The 25199-nt window shown below is 43.4% G+C and overlaps 1 protein-coding gene across 1 annotated transcript in view; it reads left to right on the forward strand.

The window, feature by feature from the left end:
• Positions 1–4685: 4685 nt before the first annotated feature.
• The window catches only part of PLAC1 (placenta enriched 1), a 174579-nt gene continuing 154065 nt past the window's right edge, over positions 4686–25199 (forward strand). The window contains exon 1 of the mRNA XM_084789403.1: positions 4686–4752. The gene's annotated coding sequence lies outside the window, so the exon portion shown is untranslated. The remainder of the gene's footprint in view (positions 4753–25199) is intronic.

Raw genomic sequence — 25199 nt, forward strand, 5'->3', positions numbered from 1 at the left:
GGAGGTTAAGTTGTGAGTAAAAGGTTATCCTGCACACAGAACAACCAATAGGTTGTTCGAGCTGTCTGTCACAGAGAGAAGAAACTTCTCCTCATGATCTGTCAACGTTTCAAGAGTATTTTGTCACATTTAACACTTTAGATAGCTTTTGCCAAGTTCACATATTTCTTGCCTTAAGTTTATCTTTTAAAAAACTTTATAAGCCTCTATAAACAGTAAAAAATAGAGACTTTAATGCATGCTTCACATTACAAACACTTGATTTTATTTTCAGTATTTTTTAAACAAATAGAACTGGGTGTGGTGGCGCACACCTGTAATCTTGACACTTGGGAGGCAGAGGCAGGTGGATCTCTGTGAATTCCAGGCCAACCTGGTCAACAGACTGAGCTCCAGGGCAGCTAGGGTTACCCAGAGAAACCCTGTCCCAAAAATAAAAAAAAAAAAGAAAAGAAAGAGACAACTTACTTTTATTTTTTAAAGATTATTTATTTATTTATTATGCATACAATTCTGCCTGCATGTGTGCCTGCCCGCCAGAAGAGGGCACCAAATATCATTATAGATGGCTAGGAGCCACCATGTGGTTGCTAGTATTGAACTCGGGCCCTCTGGAAGAACAGTTAGTGCTCTTAACTTCTCAGCCATCTCTCCAGCTCGACAACTGATTTGTTTTGGTTTGGTTTTTTTTTTCCAAGACAGAGTTTCTCTGTGTAGCCCTGACTGTCCTGGACTTGCTTTGTAGACCAAGCTGGCCTTGAACTCACAGAGATCCACCTGCCTCTGCCTCTCACACGCTGGGATTAAAGGCGTGTGCCACCACACCCAGCCCAGCAACAGACTTTTTTTAAAAAAAGACTTAACATCTTGAAGTAATTTCGTAAGTCCAGAAAACCTGCAAGTATACCCAAAGACTTTCCATACATTCTTCATCTCAGTTCCCAGTTTTTAATATTAAACCACATTTGTTTTATCACTCTTTCTAAATGCATGCTCCCCTGCCCCTTGTGTGTGTGTATGTATGTGTGTGTGTGTGTGTGTGTGTGTGTGTGTGTGTGTGTGTGTGTGTGTGTAACTTCTGAACTATGCTTGAGTCTCACTCGGAAAGGGAAATAAAATAGACACCCGAAGTAGATAGAGGGAATTGGGTGGGAGAGGGGGGTTGGGAGGGGGTAGAACTGGGAGAGAGAACAGAAATCCGTGGGGGCATCTTTGGGACAGGGGAGGCTCCTTGGAGTCTATGAGCGTGACTCCTAGCAGCAGGGGAGGGGGAAGCTAGGTGGCCACCTCCTCATGCGAACAGATGCAGACACCCACAGCCAAACAATAGGTGGAGCTCTGGCAGTCTTTATGGAAGAGTAGGAGGAAGGATGGAGGGAGCAGGAGGAGTCACGGACACCATAAAAAGACCTACAACTAACGTGGGCCCATGGAGGGCTCACAGAGACTGAAGCGCCAGCCCAGTGCATGGACTGGACCGAGGCCCCCTACACAGATGCAGCGGATGTGCAGCTTGGTCCTCATGTACATTCCCCTAACAATTGCAGCCAGGGCCCTCTCTGACCTTTGGATTCCTTTCCTCTTACTGGGCTGCCTTGTTGGGCTTCAGTGGGAGAGGATGTGCTTAGTGCTGCTGCGGCTTGATTTGCCAGGGTGGGTTGGTACCCATGGTGGGGGGGTCCCCCCATCTCTGAGGAGACGGTGAGGGGAGAGTAGAGGGAGGGGTCAATGTGAGGGTAGGGCTGGACAAAGAAGAAAAAGGGGGCTTTAAAAGTGATTAAATGAATTAATGAAAAATATCTGTGTGTGTGTGTGTGTGTGTGTGTGTGTGTGTGTGTGTGTGTGTGTGTGCAACAAATGTGTGAGGTGCCTTCAGAAGCCAAAGGAAAACACTAGACCGATGGATCCCCTGCAGCTGGAGTTACAGGTGGTTTGTGAGCTGCCTGGTGTAGGTGCTAGCAACACAACTCGGGTCCTATGAAAGAACAGCAAAGCCGGGCGGTGGTGGCGCACGCCTTTAATCCCAGCACTCAGGAGGCAGAGGCAGGCGGATCGCTGTGAGTTCGAGGCCAGCCTGGTCTACAAAGCGAGTCCAGGACAGTCAAGGCTACACAGAGAGACCCTATCTCACACACACACAAAAAAAAAAAAAGAAAGAAAGAAAGAAAGAAAGAACAGCAAGTACTCAAACACTCAGCCATCTGTCCAGACCAGTCCTTTTGGCATCTACTGGTTTTAGGTGGTTTAACCAACTGCCTAAAAAAATCACACAAAACCAGAAGATGGCAAAAGGACACACACACACACACACACACACACACACACACACACACACAAATCAAGCCGCAGCAGGACTAAGTACATCCTCTCCCACTGGAGCCCAACAAGGCAGCCCAGTAAGAGGAAAGGAATCCAAAGGTCAGAGAGGGCTCGGGCTGCAATTGTTAGGGAGCCCACGTGATGACCAAGCCGCACATCCGCTGCATCTGTGTAGGGGGCCTAGGTCCAGCCCATGCAAGCTCTTCAGCTGGTGCTTCAGTCTCTGTGAGCCCCCATGGGCCCACATTAGTTTACATTGTAGGTCTTTTTGTGGAACAGGCTGTGTTCAAACTGGTGATCTCGTGCCTCCACTTCCGAAGTGTTGGGACTAGAAATCACCACACCTGGCTTCAATACTATATATAAGATACTACATTTAAGGTAGTTTGTCAATACTATATATAAAACTAAGGTTGTGGTTTTGTTTGGTTAGGGTATTTTGTTTTTGGTTTTGTTTTGTTTTTTTTTCTTTTTGGTTTCTCAAGACAGAGTTTCTTTGTATAGTCTTAGCTGTCCTGGAATCAGTTTGTTGTAAAACTAAGTTTAAAAAAAAAAGATGTGCCTTAGGCTCTAGGATCAGCCATTTCTCCAAGGATCTCTGATTCCTTTGACTAGAGAGTGATGTTTAAAACTAAGTAAGAGCCGTTAAGTATGATCATTGTTGGCACCAGGGTATAATTGTTCGAAGGCCCCAGAACCCAGGGAATACATGCATATGTATACCACATAAATATACATATACAGGCTGTATATGTATTTATTGAAAATCATGAGTTTGTCTGTTGTGGCACACACGTAGAATGCCAGCATTCAGGAAAGTAAGGCAAGAGGACTTTTAGAGGCTATTTAGACCCTGTCTCAATAAAAGTAAAAAGAAAAAAAAAACCAAGAGTTCATACTAGTAGCTCTGAGTCCAGATCACTATCACAGGGGTCGTTCCAAGGTCTTCACTAAACGTATTTGTAACTCCATCTTCTGCCACTAGAGACCTGATTCTTTTATCCACAAAATAATTCATTCCTTTCTATGATATGTAACCAGTTTCCTGCAGCCTCCACTTGGACTTCCTCTTCAGCAAGCGCTCTCTTTTAGGACTGACCGTTGTCGCACCCTGCATTGATGTCCCCACAGAAGGAAGAAAAAGGGAAAGGGCCTTTAAAAAAAAACCTCATACATGTCCAAGTTCCTTTTAATTTATGTTTAACTGTTGAGAGCTCAAGTTTTCTGTTGGTTTTGAGACATTTTTTTCTGGCCATGGAGCCCAAGCTGGCCTGGAATTGAATCCTGTCTCAGCCTCCCAAGTGCTTGGATTATAGGTTTATGAGACCAGGACCAAAAATAGACCTTGTCTAAATAATAATAATAATAATAATAATAATAATAATAATAATAATAATGAGAAGAAGAAGAAGGAGAAGAAGAAGAAGAAGAAGAAGCAGTAGCAAAGGGACTGAGTGGAGTGTGTTTGGGGCATTAAAAGCAAGGGCTGTGGTTCCAGAAGGCTCCTCAGCAGATGCACTGAAGGCAGGAGCCGAATCTTCAGTCTAACGCTCCCCCAGTTGAGACTGAATCTTGAACAAATTTGCAGTAGAAACAGGAACCAGGTAGATGGAGCGAAGACACAGGCTGAACAAAGCTCCACTACAGAAATACCATTATGCTATGAAAGCTGAAAGTGAGACTGGAGAGGGGAACCAGGCTTTGTGTGCTCTCTTAGGATCCCGGAGTCTAACTTCCTCTGTAGGTGGACGCTACGTGGGCAGACTTCTGCCGGGAGGACATGCGGAGAAGGCGAAGGGATCAATCCCGGGAAGCATCAGCATTTAGGTATCTGGTTAAAAGGGTGACAGGGAGATAGGAGAAAACCCTGCAGCCGACGGCTTCTGTGAAGCCAGGGGGAGGGGAGTGATTAACAAAGGCAATTAACGTTCGGACTGATAACTTCCCATTGTATCTGATAAGTTGGAAGTTCCCAAGACATTTCTGCCTGTGTCCTGTTAGTCATAGCTTAAATAGAGGGGCTCATAAAGTGAAGGCTATTGGCTGTTTAGTCTGTGTCAGACGTCTTCTAATCACACACACTCACTCGCCTTTTCCATCTGTGCCCAATTACAATTTATCTTCCCCTTTCTCCTCTATCTCAAGCAGTTAGCGCTGTTTCTGAAAAAGAATAGTCACTCAATAAAATTGTGCTGGCTACTAATCCCACGCTCTAACCTATAGGGGGAGCTGAAAGAATGCCACTCTCACTGAGAGGCGGAGCTAAAAGAAAATCACAGGGGACTGTTAACCTATAGGAGAAGCTGAAACAAAGCCTCCTGGCAACTATTTCCCAGTCATTATAAGGCCAAGGAGGAGCATTGGGGGACCGCCTTCCATCCATCTCTGAGGAGAAGTTGCACGAGGAGCCTGTGTCCAGGAGTTCCGTCTCAGGTAACATTTACTAATATTCTCTTTCTCTCTCTTGCTTGTGGTACTGATTTTCCATGGATGCGAATGATATGAAGTTTTCTATTGAAATGCATGTAGGAAATAAGATTTCTAAAGACCTGTGTGTTTAAAAATAAGGAGCAAAGAAAAGGCTGATCTAAAGAAACGTGCTAGAGAAAGGAGAAGCTGTCTAATCTGCGTCTCAAGTGTTCTTTTGGGGGTGCTTCTTTGGAGTCTCCCTTGGAGATTCTACTCTTCCCTCTGTAAAGTATGGTAAGAAAGGTCTGGTTGCCTCACCTTTAACTTCCTAAAAGAAAAAAAAACACCCTATCTCGTCTCCAAGGACAGGAGGGAACTTGCATGAGGCTTAGGGTATAGGGGCCCAAACAGTCCTTCAGGGCTTTCCGCACTTATCTCTCTGATTAAAGGAGAGCTAAGGTCAGAATGGATTCCTCAGAGAACGAAGCGAAGATTCTGGTCAAGCTCCGGAGGCCTGACGCTTTGGGCCCAAAGAATTTTCAGCCTTCCTCCTCTTATGACTCGTGTGTCTACACTGAAATCTAAGCGGGGTGGGGTCGGGGGGGGGGTGGATCTGTCCTGTAGGCACGTGTCTCCCCTTGGGACCCGTGGAGTTCTGAAAGGAGAGGGGACTGTTTGTTGGTGAAGGAGCAAGGATCCTAGGAGTTCTGCCACGTGTGGCGGCATGTACTTGTAATCTCAGCACGTGGAAAGCAGAAGCAGGAAGCTTGAGTGTTTGAGGTCAGCCCGGCCTACCTAGCAAGACTCTGTCTCAAAACATCCCTCCATTCTATAGCCACTTTAATTCATTTTTAAGAGGGAAAATACTCTGGAGAAAAAGTTCAAATCATAAAAAAAAAAAAAATTGATGTTAAACTTTTCTCCCCTCAGATTCTTTTTTACAAATAGTATGATAGTTGTATCTATGCACAAAATTATCTTGATCTATACACATATATAAACACATTTCAGATGGTTCCTTACACACATTTTAAAGCATTTTTCAAAGTTGTAAAGACAAAGTCTTGGTACATACTACAGGCTGGCCACAAACTCGCTATGTAGCCGGGACCGGCTTTATACTGAAGGGCCTCCTGCTTCCTGTTGCTGTGTACTGAGATAACAGGCTTGAGCCACCATACCTAGCTTAAAGTTTTTGAAATGTCACATAAATATAAAAAGTATATCTTAAAGCATTATATACTTTATATTATATATTTTTGGAGCATAATAACATAAAGTTGTTATATATAATATACAAGTTTATATATTTAACATAAATTGTATATATAACGTATATTAACATATATAAATTTATACATATATAGCAATAATTATATTCAGTCCCTGAGGACTGACACTTTGGGCTCAAAGAATTTTCAGCCTACCTCCTCTTATGACTCATGTGTCTACACTGAAATCTAAGTGGGGGTGAATCTGTCCTATAGACACGTATCTCCCCTTGGGACCCGCGGAGTTCTGAAAGGAGAGGGGACTGTTTGTTGGTGAAGGATCAAGGATGCTAGGAGTTCTGCCACGTGAGGTGGCACGTGCTTGCAGTCCCAGCACGTGCAAAGCTGAAGCAGGAGGCTTCATTCAGTTTGTGATCAGTCCTAGAGAATGAATGACTAGAAGGGCTGTTCCTGGAGACTTCAAGAATATTCTGGGTTAGCCAGGTGAGGTGGCACACACCTTTACTCTGTATATTCTGGAGGCAGTGGCGGGTGGGTTTTTGGTGTGATCCAGGCCAGCCTGGTCTCCAGAGAGCGATGTAGTATTCTCTTTTGTGAACATCTGTCATTTTTAAATTGATTCTCAATTGATAGTCATTTAGCTTTTTCAGTTCTTTTTACATTTCTTTATTTCTCATTTGCTCATATGTATGTGCATGGTAGAATACGCCAGTATGACTGTAGAGGTCAGAGGACAGCACGAGTGAGGCAGCTCTCTCCTTTATGCCACGTGGGCTTGGAGGACTGTTCTCGGGTCACCACGCTCAGAGGAAATTCCTTCCCCACTGGGCCCATCTCATTTGACCAATTAAAGGGTTTTTTTTTTCCTTTATAGTGCATTCGTGCATATAACTAAAGGATCTTATATCTTTATCTTTGTTTCTCTCTGTATTTCTGTAAGAAACATTTTGGGGAGGCATGGATTCTCACTGTGTCCCAGAGGCTGGATTCCACCTTCTGATTCTCCTGCCTCAGCTCGTCAAATAGCTGAGATTACAATTTTGTACTAACGTATCCAGGAGAGATTCTGAGAAGTACTAAATTGCTAAGTCAAAAGGCATGCATTTTCACCCGCTTTCCTTCTGGAAAGGTACACAAGTGCAGTGCGTATTTTTAAATTGCTGTGCTTGGCTGCACAAAACTTGCACAGCAAACCAATGAGTGTCCAGCATAGAAGGGCCGGCTCTAGCCAAGGCGCTATTGACTATTGATGGCTTCTGGGGAAAGGAGTCACATTTTCTTTAAGGGTGTGGCCCCTAATAGGTCAACTGCACTCCAGTGGACAGCCGACACTCGGGGGTATTTGGGCAGCACAAATTGGGCTTTAGGTAGGTTGCAAAAAAGAAAAAAAGAAAAAGATGGCACAAAGTTGGATGCAGGTAATGAGGAGTTTAAGGGACTGAGTGGAGGTGAATATGATCAAAAACCATTGTTTGCCTGTTTGACATTCTCAAATAATTAACAAAACAGATTATATTTCAATTTTTAAAATTAAAATCAAACTGTGGAAAGGGTATATAGGGAAAAGAGTATAATATATCTTCCCTCAGAAGCAACCGATGCTAATAGCTTCTGGCAGATTCTCACAGGGATTGTCTGTGAATTACATACATATTTCCATATTTTTATAGGCACTGCTTAAGCCATGCCTCCAACCTACAAAGATTATACCAGTTTATGAGTTCCTAGTTTCCCCTAGAAATTATTCAAGGGTTCTAGAAAGATCTGAGTAAAAAGAATAGATATCATTCATTCATTGGAAATATATTCGGAGGCTTCAAAATTGTAAATGAATTACCTGCCGCTTCCCCCACCTACTGTAGCTTCCTTTCCCCCAGAAGCAATTGTTTTCCATTTCTTGTGCATACTTACAGGGGGGAGTTTGCATGTACAAAAATGTATTCATATATTCTTTTTCTCGCCTCCCCCACATTTTATGCAATAAGTAGCATATTTATTTGGGCTTGGAGGGGCATTGTTTTTGAAAAGGGATTTCACTCTGTAGCCCCATATGGCCGGCAGTGTAGCTCAGGCTGGGCTCTAAAAAGTCCTGTTGTCTCCCATCAAAGCACTAAGCCTGCTCGCTCTGTTTACCTCCCCAGAGCAGAAGAGATCTGTGCATTCAGGGTGGTATGGCTTCACAGTTGAGGGCTCTGGCAGGAGTGGGGGCAGGGAAGAACTCAGTTCTCTTTAAGGAGCTGGCCACTGGGAGTTTGACCATGCATACTCCAGCGAGTATATGGGCAACACAAATTGCATTTGGTATTTTTTTTCTTCTTTTTTGGTTGGGGGAGGGGGTCACAGAGGTGAGAGTGGGGCTGGCCTGAGAGGACTAGGAAGTGAGTGTGACTCCGGTGGATCATGTGAAATTCCCACCTGAGCAATAAAAATACTATGTTGGGGGAAAAAATAAGTAAAAATCTCTCAAGTGGTCATAGTGGAAGAATAGATTTTTAAAAATGATACACAATAAAATATTATTCATTAAAAAAAAAAGACAACCCAAGGCTGGAGAGATGGCTCAGCGGTTAAGGGCACAGGCTGCTCTTACAGAGGATCTGGGTTTACTTCCCCAGCATCCACGTGACAACCCACAATTTTCTGTAATTCCAGTTCCGGGGATCTGTGGCACCATGCATGAATGTGGTGCAGGTATCTGCGAATGCAAGCAAAATGCCCATACACATAAAATAAAATAAACCTGTCCTGGAGAGATGGCTCAGAGGATAAGAGCACTGGCTGCTCCTCCAGAGGACCTGAGTTCAATTCCCAACAACTACATGGTGGCTCACAGCCATCTGTAAATGGATCTGATGTCCTCTTCTGGCATGTAGGTGTACATGCAGACAGAGCACTCTTACATTTTGGAAAGTACAGAAATAAATAATTCCTGTTTTTTTTTTTAAATCCCTTTGTCTCAGCCGCCCAAACACTTGGATTATAGGTCTAATCTATCCTCCACCGCTTGTATGAGCTATTATATAGCCTACGTTACCCTCACAAACGTGAGAGACTTAACTTTAACAATTGTTCATTTTCCTCTTTACTGTGTGTATAAACGGGATGGTTCTTTGTTCCGGGCCCAGCACATGTGATCTTATCAGTTAAGTCAGTTGGAGACCTGTTGATATGTCCTGGCTGCAACTGGTCTTGTCAGGCTCTGCCTCGGTCTGTTAGCCTTCAGCCGGCTAGGCTCAACTATTTATTGTAATGCCATCAGGCAATCCAAGATGTCCTGGCGTCTCCTTTTATTACACTTGTCTTATTGCTCTGAGATCTCCTGGCTTCCCCTTTTATGACACTTACCTAACTTGTTGTTTTCTTCCCTTCTCTCTCCCTCTCTCTCTCTCTCTCTCTCTCTCTCTCTCTCTCTCTCTCTCTCTCTCTCTCTCTCTCCTCTGTCTTATGTAGCTCAAACTGTCCTCAAACTATGTAGTTGAGGCTGGCCTTGAATTAATCCTTTTGCCTACATTTCCCATGAGCTGGGATTACATTACAGGCTTGTGTGACCATGCCTAGTAGTTACTCCCACCCCAATTTTTCTTTCTTTCTTTTTTACTTTATTCGTTTATTCATTTTGTATCCTGGTTGTAGCCCCATCCCTCTCTTCTCAGCCCCACCCTCTCTGCCCATCCCCTCCCCTATTCCTCTGATAAGGGGAGTCCCCCTTCCCTTCCACCCAAGCTCAGCAGGTCACATCAGGACTGAGCCTGTTCTCTTCCCCTATGACCTGGTAAGGCAGTCCCTCCAGAGGGAAGTGATTAAAAAAAAAAAGCTGGGAGCAAAGTCCATGCCAGAGACAGGTCGCCCCCCTTACTAGAGGACCCACATGAGGTCTGAGCTGCTCATCAGCTATATCTGTGTAGAGGGCACAGGTCTAGTCCATGCGTGGTCCTTGGTTGCTGCTTCAATCTCAGCAAGCCCCTCTGGGGCCTGGTTAGTTGGCTCTGTTGGTCTTCTTGTAGAGTTCCTGTCACCTCCAGGTCCTTTCTCCTTCCCCCCCCCCCCCCCCCCGCTTTTCCACAAGGCTCTTTACACCTTGCCCAATGTTTGGCTGTGAGTCTCAGCATCTGTTTCAAAGTGCTGCTGGGTGGAGCCTCTCAGAGGAGAAATCAGCTGGGCTGCCATCTGCAAGCATAGCAGAGTATCCTTATTAATAGTGTCAGGGGTTGGCTCTCTCCCATGGGGTGGGTCTCAGGTTTGGCCAGGCATTGGTTGGGCATTCCCTCACTCTCTGCTGTATCTTTATCCCTGCACATCTTGTAGGCAGGGTAAATTTTGGGTCAAAGTTTCTGTGGCTGGAGTTGTGGTCCCCTCTCTCCACTAGGAGTTTTGTTTAGTTAGAGGGGGTCCTCTTCAGCCTTTATGGCCCCTGCTACTAGGAGTCTCTGCTAGAGTCCCCCTCATGTTCTCCCATGAGCCTATCCTGACTTAGGTCTCCAGCTTATCACAGAGATGCCCCCACCCACAGCAGTTTCTCTTTTCTCTGCCGGCCTTTTGTCCTCTGGCCCTGCTCTCCCAGGTCTGATCTCGGAGATAGGGTTTTGCTTTGTAGTTCAAACTGGTGCTCAACTCTTAACAACAACAGGGTTTTTTTTTTTTTAAACTATGCAGCACTGGGTGCTTTAGCTCTCACTATAGTGGACCACGTTGGCCTCGAACCTGTTTTGTGGTGATCCTTCTGCTTCAGTCTCCCAAAACCCTGGGATTACAGGTGCCGATTTTTTGTTTCCTTGCTTGTTGTTCTTTTTCCTTGTTGTTGTTTTGACACCCCCAACTCCACATAGCCAGGGATAGACTTGAACTCCTTACTTGGAAAGATGATATTTGTTTCATGCCTGTGAGGATGGTGACCAGGACGACCTTCCTCTGTGCATAATGTTAATACTCAACTAGTTTTCATTGAATGACTAAATGACGGGACTACTAGGTCCCCATGTCCCCATATGCACCAACACAGCCTACCACCTACTAGTTGGGGAAAAAAAAGAACAAACAACATGGAGGCAAGGAGTAGAGTCTAAATACATGTTTTCTCTAGCTCTCGCCTCACTTTCAGTTCTTGCTCACTTTCCATGGCAATATCTCCCTTCTATCTTTCCCTCCAACTTTATGTTTCCACTTGTTAAATAAAACCTTCAGCGGGGCGGTGGTGGCACATGCCTTTAATCCCAGCACTTTGGAGGCGGAGGCAGGAGGATCTCTGAGTTCGAGGTCAGCCTGGTCTACAGAGTGAGTCCAGGACAGCCAAGGCTACACAGAGAAACCCTGTCTCAAAAAACCAAAAAAAAAAAAAAAAAAAAAAAAAAAACCTTCAGCAGTGCCTATGGGCATAAATGGTGTGCCTTCATCCAAAGTAAGAAAAGTTGGAAATTCTCAGGAGAAGTCAGACACTAGCATACAAAGCGCTTTGAGACATCCTGCTTTCTTATCTTTCTGTAATGATGCCCTCATGGAGCAAAGCTAGAACACTGAGCAGTAACCAATGCTAAACTCATTCTGACATATGTTTCATCTCACTGCTACAACTGTTTCCCACCATCTCATTGCAAACATACAGTATCTGAACTTGTGCTAATGAACTTGCAACTCTAACCACCATAACTTCATTTCTTTAAGAAAATGCGTTCTGGGCACCAGAAAGAAATATATCAATAAATGTTTGAAATGGGACACATTGCCGAATTGGGCAAGACCATATTATTTATGAGTGCCTGCTGATGGAATATATTAATGAGCCCTTAAATTAGCAATTACCCTCATGTTTTCTTTTTTTTGTTTCCTTTCTTCCTTCTCCCTCTTTTCTTTTTTCTTTCTTTCTTTTTAAAATACTTTTTTGAGACAGGGTCTTACTGTGCCACCCTGGCTGGCCTGGAACTCACTTTGTAGATCAAGCTGGCCTCAGACTCACATAGAACTGCCAGCCTATGTCACTTGAGTACTAGGATTAAAGTTGTGGACTACCATGCTCACCCTATAAATGTTTTTAACTTGGTTTGTTGTTTTGAGATAAGGACTTTTTATATAGCCTAGGATAGCCTTGTACTCACACCCCCCCAGCATCTGCCTTCTGACTGCAGGGATTATGGGTGTACATAGCCAGACCCCATCATGCTTGTTCACTCTCTTTTTTGAATCACTAGAAATCTTTGATGCGTTTTTATATTATGTGTTTTCAACATGTACAATAAGACCTTATTTATATGTTGAATTTTTTGCCTCAGATGTTGAATAAGTCACTTGATTTTACAAGCCTGGAAAAGCAGGCTTCCCCTAAGATAGTCATTGTAAAAGGAGCCTCTAGCTAACAGATCCTGTTGCTGCTAACACAGTCACTGTAAATTGACCCAATAAACATTACTTTGCTATTTTGCCCAGTTGAAAGGCATTATATAAAAATTGCATGCTTAGACAGAATAGAGCAGCTTGATTTTGCCACCAATCTGTTTTCTTCCTATTTTTATAGGTGGTTTAGACTATAGAAGTAAGCAGAGGTTTATTACAGTAAAGTGGTGTGGGGGGGGGGGAGGGCGGCGGCACGCAGGCATTTAAACTCTTTGATGGATATGAACTTAACTTACAATAACTACAGATTTGAGTTAAAATTTTTGGAACTAATCTTTATGTAAGGTACCAAGACGGCACTGGGTACCACTTGGAGAATATGTGAAAAGTAAAGGGGGAAAACTGCCTCAGTGAAAAGAAAAGTTGCTGTAATTACACCAGGTCGAAACAGCTGTGCCTGTGGGGTTTTCTACGAAATCAAGCACGGTTTTTCTCTGAGCTGCATTCATTTGTTGTATGACTGCACTTGAACATTGAGAATATTTTTGAAAGGAACTCATTGCTCTCGAGGATATGGCAGTTTTATGGGGAAGCACCCTCCTGCGAGCTGAAGGGGCCGAGAGAGGAGCCAGAGTCTACAGTCCAGTCCTGGAAGCCCTGTTTCAATTACCTGCAGATGTCAGTGTGGGTCTGAGTGTGATTCAACAGCGTGTTCCAGGATGTGGTCAGACAGTTGAAGGCCAGTTGTGAACCAGTTGCTTATTAAACAAACACCAGTTCCTTGTGGATGAGAAATATGAGCTGCAAGGGCCTTTATGCGCCTGAAATCAATCAACATCTCTCCCTCCCTCTCTCCCTCTCCCTCTCCCTCTCCCTCTCTCTCTCTCTCTCTCTCTCTCTCTCTCTTTCTCTCTCTCTCTCTCCTCTCTCTCTCTCTTCTCTCTCACCATTTAAACAGGAATGGAAACTCTAGTTATACAATTTTCAGATTATGTCCCCTTGTTCCCTCCCCTGATGGTTTGACCAGCCTTTCTTTGATTAGTTGTGGCGCTAGGCAAGCGGAGTTAATATCTTTGGGTTTATTAAACTTGACTCCAAACCAGATGGCCAGCCCGAGGTTGCATTACGAGCTGGGTTGGTTTGCTTTCTGGTGTTAAAATGTGTTTAAGCACAAAGCTGAAAACTCAGATCCCCACGGTGAAAGAGTATCAGTGCTGCCGATGCTTGTGGTTCATCTTTTCGGTTCTGCAGGAGTCTCCCTTTTATCTGTCTTTGAGACGACATGCGTGGCCAGAGCATTTATTCAGATAGGAAATTGTCAGATAGACTTGCAGTGCCTCATTGTGTCAAAAAAAAAAATTCATTCCCAGGCTGTGACACAAATCTACTTCATAAGCTCACAAGCGTCCTTTCAACTATAATTATGTATAATATATTGTATATGTGTGTGGATATATAATGTACATAGTTGTTGGCAGCTTATGTTTACCCAGCAACAGAATCTGTTTGGCAGAAGGATGAGAGAAGGAAGGCTTTTTGGAAGAGTAGGTTTCTTTTTATCTTTATCTTTTTTTTTCCTTTTCTTCTCCTATTTTTGTTTTGTTTTGTTTTGTTTTTCTGAGACAGGGTTTCTCTGTGTAGCCCTGGAAGTCCTGGACTCACTTTGAAGACCAGGCTGGCCTCGAACTCACAAAGATCCACTTGCCTCTGCCTCCCAAGTACTGGGATCACAGGCATAGACCACCATGCCTGGCTTTCTTTTTTAAAAATCAATTTACTGATTTTCTCATTTCTGTTTTTAACTTTTATTTTACTGAATTTTGATTTATAATTTATGTAGTTAGCTTGGAAACAGTTTCTCACTCTGTAGCCCAGGATGGTATCAAACTCCCACTAGGCCAGGCTGCCCTTAACTCTTGCTGCCTGCCTTGCTTACAGCTTCCTAAATTCTGGGCTACAGGCGTGAAACAGGAAGCTTGACTCTTTTCTTCTCTCCTCTTTTTCTTTTTTCCTTCTAATATTTGTAAAAGAAGCTTTTTCCCCTACAGATTTTCTTCCAGTACAAGAAAAACTATGTTGCTGGCCCAAACAATCTGTCTTTTATATAATTTTCATCTAAATTGCCCAGTCAGGGTTCATTTGGGGAGTTATTTTTGTTACTTTGATTATTTTGTACATAACTGAACACTCTTAAATCTGTTTTTCTTTTATAAGCAAACTGTACAAATCACTGTGAAAAAAATACCTTGACCTTGCAGCTGTGAAGAAAAAAAAATCACAAAGTATTGAGACATCCCACATCTGTCCAGTGTAAATTTCTCCTGTGGTTTTTTTTCCCCTAGTGTTCTTAGTGTCATTTATAAGTTTGAAATATTGAATTTACACTTGGAGAACATTGGTCAGGGACCACTGGTCTTTTAGTTATATGTTAGAAAATCAAGGATTCTATCCCGTGTTGTCAGCATTTCTTTCGTTTTCACAAAGCCAAACAAACGGTCGATTTCTAACCACCCATGCTCTTAACTTTGTAGCCAGCACACCGATGCGTGTACTGAAAGTGGCAGGGAGGCAAAGGAAGGAAAAAAACGTCTGCCTTCCAGCTCAGTTAGTCCTGCATGTGCTGCATGCAGTTTGAGAAGGACCAAGCACTGTCCTGTCAGCTTCCTTCACGTAACACCCACATCTAATTTGCTTCAGACTTATACGGCACGATATTGCCCTGGTGTAAGTGACCGGTGTTCCATTATAATCTATAGCAATTTGGGGGGGTCTCTAGAAAGAAGCAAAACAAAAGCTATTCACCGATTCCCTGTCCCCTCAAAAGGGGAGAAACAATAAAGGGGGGAAGAATTTCCTTGCTGCCCTGAGACACTAGTGTGAAGAAACAACTATGGCAGAGTAGCACAGCTCTGGTGCTTTCAGCAAGTACGTCCTGCATCTTTTTAGTTTTCAGCCGCCCCACTGCCTCAACTCTCCACACAGCTTCCAAAGAAAGGGCAGGATACTTCTCAGAGTTAGAGGTGCCCCATGGTGGTGTAACGGCAGAGCTAGCACTTTCTCTGTAACGTCAGTCATGTAGGTGAGAACTGGTCATGGAAATGGTAAGATTGAGACTCATTTTTGTTTGCTTGTTTTGAAAGATTTATTCAATTTTTTTATTCTTGGAAAATATATTTTTTAATTTTTATGTATATGAGTACTTCCTTGCTGGTATGAATGTGCACTACGACATGTGTATGCCTGGTTCCTCCAAGGGTCAGAAGAAGGCATCAGATCCCCTGGATTAAAAAAAATCACAGTTTTCTTTTTCTTTTTTTTATGATTTTATTTATTATTATGTATACAGTGCTCTATCTGCATGTACCCTGCAGGCCAGAAGAGGGCCTCAGATCACATTATAGATGGTTGTGAGTCACCCTGTGGTTGCTGGGAATTGAACTCAGGACCTCTGGAAGAGCAGGCGGCGTTCTTATCCACTTAGCCATCTCTCCAGCCCCTAAAAGTCTTTCTTTTGTTTGGTTGGTTTTTCGAGACAGGATTTCTCTGTGTAGTCTTGACTGTCCTGAACTCGCTTTGTAGACCAGGCTGGCCTCAAACTCATAGAGATCCACCTGCCTCTGCCTCCCAAGGGCAGAAAATAGTTTCTATTTTCTTTTTTGTTTGTTTGTTTGTTTGTTTTTCTTTTGATTTTTCAAGATACGGTTTCTCTGTGTAGCCCTGGCTGTCTTGAACTTGCTTTATAGACCAGGCTGGCCTTGAACTCACAGAGATGTGCCTGCCTTTGCCTCTCTGAGTGCTGGGATTTAAAAGCGTGTGCCACAGCCACATGGTTCTTTATAGTTTCTTAAATTTTCATTGTGTATGTGAGTCTTCCTTTCTGTAGCCTTTCATCTGCTTGTGGCTATCTAGGCTGCTGTCATGCTAGTGGCTATCTAGGACAGCAATAACCCACATTCATAGGGCTATATGAGAGGCGGTGAGCGCACAAGAGGAGGACTGGCTGATGAGCAGAAGACTGGCCTGTGAAGATGGAGGAAAGGTAGGAGGAGAGATCCTGGAGGAGTGAGTAACTTTGGATGGAAGTTTACTGCCTTATTGAAGCAGCACTTCTTTAATCTTGGTGATATGCAAGACACAAGAGGTGGGAGGAATAGAACAGAGAAGAGACATTTTATGAGGGTGATGACTGTAAGGAAAATGGTGAAGGCTGCTTGCTCAGCTCCATTTCTGCAAAGACCATACCTCTCTCGCAAGACCAAGAAAGGAACATGGCACTTATTCTAAAACTTCGGAAGCATCCTAGACACTGGTTGCTACGACAGCAGGACAGTCCTTGTATAATAGTTCTTGCTGCTGTTGGATAAAAAGATACCTGTCTTCCTGAGATCAAGTAGATTATAACACAAGAAAGGCATCAGAGATCCCTACCAAACAATTTTGTACAGTAGAATTTTCTGTGATGATAATAGTGTGATACATTTATCACGTCCCATTCAGTAGCAGGGGTTACTGAAAACTTGAAATGTGGCTAACACACAACAACAAAACTGAACACATATATTGTAATCTACTTCCACTTTAAATAGCCACAGGTAGTTACTGACTACATGTAGGAGAATGCAGATCTAGAGAAAAAGGATAAATATGAAAGGAAGAAAGTGGGAAGGAAGAAGTTCTATAGCAGATTGGGAGGTAGTACTATTCAGAAAATGATCTTCATCTGGGACCAGCAAGATGGCTCAGTGGGCAAAGCACTTGCAGTGTAAGTGTGGTGACCCATGTCCATCTCTGGAACTTACATAGAGGTGGAAGGACAGAACTGACCCCATTAATTTTCCTCTGACCTCTGCACGCATACCACGACACATGCATTTTCTACCACCCATACACAAACAATACAATTTTAAAAAATTACATCTTCACTGGATGAGATGTACGCTCAGATTTCTCATAGCTGGGTGGCAGGGGATCCTGACCACAGTTTCAAATTTTCATCAATCTAATTATCAAGTTGTGAGGAAGAGGACTGGGGTAGGGGCTAAGGGGGAAAATAAGACTATTCACAACATAGTATGTTTAAAGAACAGGACAGTGACCGAAATCAAAGTGAGGTTGGCAGTATGTACTGGGGGTGTAAATAGCCCAACGTGACTCAAATGTATATGAGGCCAAGTGGGGAGTCATTCCAGAGAAAGTTTCTTATGGAATAAGAAAGAAAACTAAAGGATCCAGAGGAGGGTTTTTATTTGGTTTAACCGTAGAAAGTTATTCTTAAGTGTATTCATAATTTAAACTAGCTAATTCATTTTTTTCTGGTAAATCTAAGCCTTGATAGTACACACTATTTTTAAAGGAATCTCACCAGACAGGTTAGCCCCGCCTGCCTTGAGCGTGTTTGGAAAAGACAACCTGACAGATTCCATTGCCTGCTCACCTCTTATTCTCAAAGCTTTAGGGCTGCTCACCCACTCATCTCTGGTGATGGGATTAGTGTTGGCAGGCACTTCCTTAAAGACATAAAAAGCATAGTATTATGGGATAGTGTAAATACATGTCTCTTTAACAAATACACTTTGTCGATGTTCTTGGGGTGGAAGACAGGGTCAAGAGAAACCTACTGCAATATGGATATTTTTTTTTTTGTAGAGAAGAGGAAAAATAAAATGCATGAGCAGATACAAACCAATCAGGTAGAATTTTTTTCTGTATGTTTCAAAGAATTATGAATTAAAGAGGGTGCTTTTTAAAGCCTAAGTATTATACAGCAGTTTAAAACTTGTTTTATTATTTTTTTTAATAGAACTGCCTCATCTCTTCTTTTCTTGGTGTCATATACATGCTAGGCAAGTGTACTGTCACTGACTACATCCCTAGCCCTGGTCTTGAGATAGGGTCTCACTAAATTGGCCAAGTTGTTCTTGAATTCACTCTGTGCTATCCATACGGGCCTTGATGCCACATCCTCCTGCCTAAGCCTCCTTAGTAGCTGGGATTATGTATCTATGCCACTAAGCCTGGCTAAATTTCATATTTTTAAATACAGAAAAAAATATGTTGTTTAATTAGGCTTTCGTGTTAGTTTTTGTGTTTCCTTTTCTTTGCATCCTCACACTCTTGGAAGTGGCTAATTTGTGTCCAAAGCTCACTATGAGCAATCCTTATTAGACCACTTTCTTTGATATGAGATTAAAGCAGAGCACACATCTATCTCATTTATCATAGCTTGGTGGTCGGAAAAAAGCCTCATGGCCTCTTCATCCTTTATCATTCCAGCCAAGGCTTTAAGGGAAAGAAATAATGTCCACCTAAAAATTTTTATAAATAAAACACAAGTCCTGAAAACAAATACATTTTAAAAAACCAGAACAAAACAAACAAAAATAAGAACAATAAAACCAAAAAACTTAAGCCAAACCCAGTGGCGTACACCTGTAACCCCAACACCCAGGACAGGGAGCTCACAACTAACTTCCTATAACTTCATCTCCCGAGGATCTGATGCTCTTCTCTGGATCCCACAGGCGCTACACTCATGTGCACATTGCACAACGAGACACATATACAGACAAGTCAAAATAAAATAAAATCTTGAAAAAGAGAAAGGGACTGGGGACTAAGAACACTGGCTACTCTTTCAGAGGTTCAATTCCCAGCGCCTACACCATAACTCACAACTGCCTGCGACTTCAGTTCCAGGGATCCTTTCCCCTTTTGGGCTCAACAGGCATTTTGGTATGCAGACATAAATACAGACAAAATGCCCATACACAAAATAAAAATAAATACATCTTTTGTCTTTATTTTTAAATTTTTATTTCTCCCTTCCCTTTCGTTCCTCCAAGCTCTCCTGTATACCCGTCCTTGTTCTCTTTCAAATTCCTAGCCTGGTTTTCATTACTTGTTGGTGTATGCATATATGTATATGTATAAACATACATGTCCCTAAATATATAAATACAACATTCTCAGTCTGTATTTTTAGGATTTATTTATTTTATGTGTCTTGAGTGTCGCCTCACCCCCACCCCCTCGACCCCACCACATGTTTGTCTGTGCACCACGTGCATGCAGTGTCAAATGAGGCCAGAAGAGGGCATTGGATCTCCGGAACTGGAATGGCAGATGATTGTGAGCCATCAGGAAAGTTCTAGAATTGAGCCTTAGTCTTCTGGAAGAGCAACATCGACTAGAGACTACATTGGCTAGTTTCTTCTCTTCCTCTCTTGCCTTTTTCCTTTCTTCTTTCCCTCCATCCATTTGGGAGCCATTGTCTATCGGTACAGCACAGGCTGGCCTCTGCTTCCAGAGTGCAGGGTTAATCACAACTCTGTGCCATGACCTGTCATTGTACAGAGACTTTCTACTGTTGTTTCCCGTGCTTAGGATCCTATGGTTTTATGGTAGACAATGTGAAAATGATTTGAAAAACAGTTAAGGGGCATCACACAAAACAGTCATGTTGTTATTGCTATTATAAATGTCACTGGTAGGTTTCCAAAAACCAGTTTCTCCCTACGTCTGCTTATGGGCCCACCCATAGCAAATTTCCTGACTTTCGGGCCAGCGTTTTCTTTTGACCCCATAATGTCTCTCTTAAAAATTAATAAGCTCAATGGCCAGCAAAGACTTTCTTAAGGAGGGCCATACTATTTCCTCACTCCCACAGACATTTATTTTCTCTCCTTTGGTAGAGTTAAAAACTTCACTACAGGCCACAAAATTCAACAATGTCTTCTTTTAAACTCAGTCAGCTCAGTGACCAGGCAAGTTGAAATATAGCAGGGTGTTTCCCAGGGAGGTCTGATCAACATTCTCCCCACCCCTGGACACATTTATCTTCCCTCCCCAGCAAAAAAAAAGCGAGCTGTCCTATAAACCACTGGGTCCACACTATTTTGGCCTCTTGCATAGTTCAACTGTAGCCACAGCAAGCCAATAACTGAACTTTTGGGTACAGAGTAGCCATAGGTTAATGAGAGGGTTCGTTTGACTCTAGATGGCCAGTGGTGTTCCACCCTCCCCCCGCCCCCAGTCTCCCAGAGTATGTCATTGCCCTGAATGAAAAAACCTAACAAAGATGCTCAGAAATAAACTTGAGCTGTTATACATCAACTCAGAATAAAGTCCGCTACTTCTGTGGTGCAGTCTATTCTGTACCTTTCCTTTTGACTTGGTACACACAGCCTGGAGTTGTCCAATGTTATTTCAGAGCATATGGTAGTACCCCTTACCAAACCCGTAGCTCCTTCACCACTGAGCAAAACATTCTGTATACAATATTTCACATGATTTGAAAAGCAAACTCTAAGTCATGTTGAAAATAAAATTGTGGAAGCATTTGTAGTCCAAACGCAATTGTACCAATACTTATCCAAAAACCCTGGAAATTTCTTTGCTGCCACTTCTTAGCCTCAAATAATGCAGATTGGTTTAACAGCCCACCATGTCTCCCTAATGTGAACGTATGGTTACCTCTGGCAGTATCGACGCTGGAGGCCCCTGAGTGGAGTTTGGGCATTGGTCAGCTTTGCCAATGACTGTGATAAATTATCTGTAATATATGGTATATGATATGGTCAGTGGAGCCAAACAAGTCTCTTGGAGAGTGAATTATTGGCATGCTGGACAGAAAAGGTATTGGGTCAAATCCAAAAACAGCACGGAATTTTCCTACTTTGTAAGCAGCAAGAAAAATGAGGGCCAAAGTGACCACAATCCTATCTAACTTCTGTATCTCCATTTACCAAAATGTTTTAAAAGTCATTGTGAACTCCAGAAAGGCAGTGAAAACGGGCCCAAAGCAGATGGAAAGGGTGCCTGCCCGTCTCTTGGGATGACTAGGCAAATAGCCAGCCAGGCCAGGGGAGAAAGAATAAGTCAACCTGGCCAGGAAGAAAAGGCAGAGGTCAGACAAGGAACTGAAACTATGCTGCAGGAGATGTGGGGATCTGGAACATTAAAAGCAGGTCCAGGAAGAAGCGGATGGGAGATCTGCACCCCTAAGGCCTAGAGGCCTTTCCGCACTCCTGCATCCTCTAGAGCCATGGGTCACTCTTGAGTTCTGCCGCCTTGCCTGTGACTTAGTCTGGCAGCTTTGCCTGTGGCTACATCCATTGTCTTCAGCCTTCCTTGTCTTGGATGAATCTTCCCCTCGCAAGGCTGATTCATTTTCAGTTTAACAGAAAGACCAGAGGAATGGGGAAGGGAGCAAACAGTAGCCCACCCCACCCCCTGCCCCTGTCGCCCCGGCCCCAACCCTGCCTCCCTCTGAAATGACTGCTGGTGTTTTTTAGCCCAGAACCTTCAAACAAAGGGAGAGTGGGCCTGTTTCCTTCTGGGAGAGGAAGGAACCCAGCTCCCTATGGCTTGAGTCGTGCTTGCTACTGAGGCATTAATCAGGGTCCTGACATAGCTGGAAAGGGCTGGTTTCCTATTCATGTATAGAATCATAAAGGGGGCACAACATTCAAACAAAAGGCCAAGGAAACCTCTCCCAAAGATCCTATCAACTGAAGTTATGGACCAAGCAGTCTGGCCAGAAGGGAAAGCCCATTTTAGAAAGAAGCCTGTTTTTCCAGGCAGTGGCATTCCTGTTACTCCGGATATGACTATAGTTTCAAAGAGGTCACTGGGGTACACCTTAACTTCAGCTGGCTCTCAGGGAGAGAGGCCAATTGCTTGGAGCCGGGCTATTTTTCATTATCTGTAGAATTACAGAGTTCAACTACAGTATGCTTAAGATGGTGGCCTTTGTGGTAAAATGGCTCACTGTCTGTTTTCCCTCTTGAACATTGTTTAGCAAAATAGGCTTAGCTATTGCTTCCAACTCTTACAGATGGAGTCTAATTGGCCTGAGTCAATCTTGGGCCCTGGGATGTCTCAGATCTACCTGAAACCAAGGTTCAGTTTGGGAATGGACACAGGACCTAGTGCATAGCAATGAAAGCTAAAGAAAAATTTGCTATGGACCTCTAAGGAAATACCTTTCATCACAACAAGAATATTTTTCAAGAAAAAACAGAGGAAAGATCATGGTGGTGCAGGTTTGTAATCCCAAGTCTAGGGAGACTGAGGCAGGAGATTCAAGAGCTCCAGGCCAGCCTGGGTTACATCCTGAAAGTTTGTCCTTGGACAATTAGAAGCCAGTCATTGGTGGTATGCACAGCTTTAATCCCAGCACTCGAGAGGCAGAGGCAGATGGATCTCTGTGAGTTCAAGGCCAGCCTGGTCTACAAAGCAAGTTTCAGGACAGCCAGGGCTACACAGAGAAACCCTGTCTCAAAAAACCCAACCAAATAAATAAATTAATTAACTAATTAATTAAAAATAATTAAATAAGACGAGGACAGGGGCTAGAGAGATTGATCAGAAGTTAAAAGTACTTGTCACTCTTGCAAAGGACCCAGGTTCAATTCCCAGCACCCCACATGGGTGCTTATAGCTGTCTGTAACTCCAGATCTAGAATAATGGAACCCTCTTCTGGTCTCCCCAGGTACCAGGCATGCACACACTGCACATACATAAATGCAGCCCAATCACTCATACACATATAAATAAAATGAATCCATCTAAAAAGTTGTAAAATATTAAGAACAAATAGCCCTATTTAGCACACATATATAATAAAGAGTCGAGCACAGGGTGTTGAATGATGGTGGACTGATCTGAGTCCTCAACAGAGACTCATAACTGTGACCTTCTCTAAACTTTGGTGGCAATCAGAAAGTTATCACGATTAGAAACAGCAACAGCAAGGGGCTGGAGCTATGGCCCAGTGGTGAAAAGTCCTTATTGCTCTTGAGGAAGATGCGGGTTCAGTTCCCAGCACCCACCTGGCTATTTACAATCACCTGTAATTCCAGTTCCTTGGAATTCAACATTTTCTTCTTGCCTCCAAGGGCTTTTTCATAGACATAGGGTGGTGTGTACATAAACTGATTCAGATGTACACACACACACACACACATACACACACACACACACACACACACACACACACACAAACACACACATACACGAAAATAATAGATAAATAAATACAGTTCTCTTCTTCCACTATGTAGGTTCCATTCCAGGTATTGAACTCAAGTCATCAGGCTTGGCTGCAGGTGCCTTTAAGTGCTGAGCCTTCTTACCGGCCCTATGTCTTCCTTTTCTTTTAAAAAATTACGTGTGTGTGTGTGTGTGTGTGTGTGTGTGTGTGTGTGTGTGTGTGTGTATGTGTTTTCATGTATCTTTGCACACATCTCCAAACATGTGGGTCCTGAGAACTGGACTCAGATCATCAGTGCCTTTGCCCACTGAGCCATCTTCCCAGCCCTGTGTCTTTCTTTTCTTATCAAATGGTTTTCATTGTTTTACGTTGGTCTCTACACTCGCCACATGGCAAGCTTCTTGCAGGTGTTGACTGTATCTTTTGCCTCCTACGCTTTCTGCGCTCCACCACACAGAATGTTAGAGCGCACAGTATGAATTCAGTGAATGCTGAGAGAATTTCATTATGAACTATTGTCTCATGTTCCGGCTTTCCTCAAGGGCTTTCAGTTAGAACATTTGGCTGGGATGCCACACAGACAAAACCGAATTAGGGAGAAAATATGCAGTACATGTTGGAGTCAAGGTTTCAGGCGGAACATTTCACATTACCTAATGTTCTGACTTCTTGTCAAGTTGGTTACTTATTATCTGTTCTCACAAGCATGGCTTTCCTTTCCTTGCCTTCTCTGGAGGAGTTTTCTTCACTTTGCACTTAGTCCACCCTGTTCCTCTCTCTAATCCTCTGCTGCAGCTTTGGTCTTACTGAAGAAGTTGCCATTCTGGCCATCCAAGAGTGTTAATTTGGAACATGTGGCATCTCACTTCTGTCTTCACTTTCCTTCCTTTTTTTTTCTTGTGTCTTTAAAAAAATATATATTAACAGCTGCGTGTGGATGACAACAAAACTCAAAAGTGACAACAGAAATAGGAGGCCCAGCCCTTGCTGTCTTTGTTGCTTGTATTCAAAGAGAGGAAAGACAGGACTTTTGTCCAGAGCAAAACACACACATTTGGGGAGTCCAGTGTAGGAAGTGACTTGGAGGTGTCATCAATTGGAACCTAATTTAGCCTCTTGAGGAAGTCAGCACCTCAATCATGGCCAAAGTTGTCTTCCTCCTACGCCTTCTTTTTATTTTTATTTTTTAAAGTTTTTCAGTGTTGATTTACTTACTTGTTGGGTTTTTTAAGGCAAGGTTTCACTCTTTAGCCTGGGTTGGCCTCAAACTGGCAGCAATACTCCTGCCTCGACCTCCAGAGTTCTGGGATTACAGGCATATATCACCACGCGTGGCTTATTACTCCTTTGGGCTTTCAAAGCCCTCTCAGAATTGAAAAATCAAGCCCAAACTGTTCTCTCATTTTTCTTCAATGTCCCAGACAGTGTGAATACATTTTAGTATTCCCAGTACCAGGGCAGGATCAGTAAGAGAGGGCCAGCCCTCTCATGGAGGCAAGAGGAAGCCTGTATGGCCATCTTTAGTGATGAGATCCCCTTGAATTTAGAGATTTGACCATTGGACTCAGGCAGTGATGGCCCCCTCTAAACAGATGTGTGTGAGAGCTGCCTAAGTGAGGGTGGGAAACCGCCCTTCCCCAAAGCCCCTTCTCCACGCTTCCACCCTGGGCCTCTCTGCACCTGTGACTGGTTGAAATCTGCACCCTGCCAGCTTTGTTCCTCAGTAATCCCTGCTGAGGGAATTTGGGCCTGCTCTGCACAGCCACTTCCATCTGCACTTGGCTTTCGCCTGGAGTCCGCAGTTCTGGCAACTGCTAACTTCTTCAAAGCCAGTGAGAGGAGAGTGCACATACAGAATCCTCTTGCTGGGCTTCGAGGGAGTGGGAAATGGAAAACACGTTCAGTTTGGAGGCATTTCATT

This window comes from Acomys minous (assembly GCF_964271855.1).
Source record: "Acomys minous genome assembly, chromosome: 7".
NCBI classification, from domain to species: domain Eukaryota; kingdom Metazoa; phylum Chordata; class Mammalia; order Rodentia; family Muridae; genus Acomys; species Acomys minous.